This window comes from Petaurus breviceps, unplaced genomic scaffold (assembly GCF_028583685.1).
Source record: "Petaurus breviceps papuanus isolate PSGF00001 unplaced genomic scaffold, PetGlider_PUasm1.0 688, whole genome shotgun sequence".
NCBI classification, from domain to species: domain Eukaryota; kingdom Metazoa; phylum Chordata; class Mammalia; order Diprotodontia; family Petauridae; genus Petaurus; species Petaurus breviceps.
The window spans coordinates 10,387,393-10,389,078 of record NW_027186457.1 but is presented as its reverse complement, the minus strand read 5'-3'; the positions used below and the strand labels follow the sequence as shown (position 1 = coordinate 10,389,078).

General features: G+C 41.5%; 1 pseudogene; it reads right to left on the bottom strand.

Moving 5' to 3' along the window:
* Positions 1–814: 814 nt before the first annotated feature.
* On the bottom strand, positions 815–1,340 carry LOC138174255 (large ribosomal subunit protein eL24-like; annotated as a pseudogene).
* Positions 1,341–1,686: the final 346 nt, after the last annotated feature.

Sequence of the window (1,686 nt, the reverse complement as noted above, 5' to 3'; positions counted from 1 at the left end):
TGACTCCAGAACCAATGCTTCCTCCTATGGAAGCCTCTGTGAAATTTTATGACAAGCCATCCAAAACCCTGTTTCCTCCCTCCATAACCCCAAAGCACTAGTCAATATTAATGCAGTCTGGAACTTATCAACTTGGAACAAGTCAATGGACTGGTTTAGAGAAGACAATGTTTGACATGGAAGATATCTTAGCAGTTCAGCTAGTCCAACTCTTTTATTTTACAAATGAAGAAACTGGAACCTAGAGAGTTGAAATCACAGATAATAATCTTAGCATATCTGGAACTCAAAACCAAGTCTTCAGACTAGGAAAGAATCTAGTATTCTTTCCACTATTCTCTGCTTATTTTATTTTTAGCACCCCCTATCCATGGGGCCTCTCCCTCCTTCTGATTGAAGATTGTAGAGAGTGGACATTGGAGAGAGCCTCCTATAATTTACCACTTGACTACTCTCCTGGACTTAACCATTGTCTTTGGAAACTTGGCTTCCTGCAAGATTACTTCAACTCTGAAACTCCCACGTCCTCAGTCCTCCCTGCCCCTGGGGTCCCTATTTCATTCTGTTTGAACAGGGTAGAGGGTAGACATAAGCAAGGTCTCCTGATCCTCCATTTAAGAAGTGGTCCCAGGGAAGCCATCTCATAATTTCCTACCTCATTCACCACGGTCAGGTATTCTCTCCATGCTCCCCCTTTTTAGCTAATTTTCTATGCTTTCTTCCCTGATTCAGTTGTAACCTCCTTGAGAACAAGAACTATCTTTTACCTTTCTTTGTAGCTCCAGATCTTAGCACAGTGCCTGCCACATAAGTGTTTTTTTTTTTGCTTTAAATTTCATTTTATTTAATCCAATTTATTAAACAATTAACATTTCCCACCAACTCGGGGTTCAGAAACTTTCACAGGCTTCACAAGTTTTTGTTTAGATTCTGCCTTTGTAGGAGCCTTAGCAGCAGATGCAGCTGTCTTCTTAGTTGCTTGCTTAGCCTTTTTTGCTTCCTCGGCAGCCCTGATGGCTTGTTCTTGTTAGGCCTTATGAACTTCCAGATTCTGGTTCCTCTTGGACATTATATCAGCAAGAGAAGCTCCAGTGATGGCACTTTGGAATTTAACAGCCCAGCAAGTTCTTTTCTTTTGAATCTCTTCCAACTGGCCCTTCTTGTGCTTTCTTCTATATAGGACAGTCTCATTGATCTGCCAGGGGTTCTTCTTTGAAAGGAATGCACACTCATATTTTGCATCCAAAAATTGGAAAAACCTTCCTGTCTGTGCAGGCATAGTGGCTCCTGTGACCCAGGTAGATCTTGTATCTGCTGAAGCTGCAGAGCTCGACCTTCATGGCTGCAAGCAGGAGGATGATGGCAAAGAGGACCACATAAGTGTTTAATAAAAGTTTATTGATCAAATGAATGGCAAATGAACCCTGAGGCTTGGGCAAAAGAAGTGTTATATAAAATTCAGAAACCCAAGTTTAAGCAACTTGACCAAGGTCACACAGGGAGTATCCAAGCCAGGATTTAGCCTAAGTAAACTGAATCCACAACCTGTCCTGGTGTTGAGTCTTGACACTTCTTCTTACTAGCTATGAAAGAATTCTTCCTGATGAAGCCATGGTAACTCTTTGTAATCGCTGCTTCTCTTTCTAGATCCTAACTAACCATCTCTCTAAAGATCCATTCTAGAAA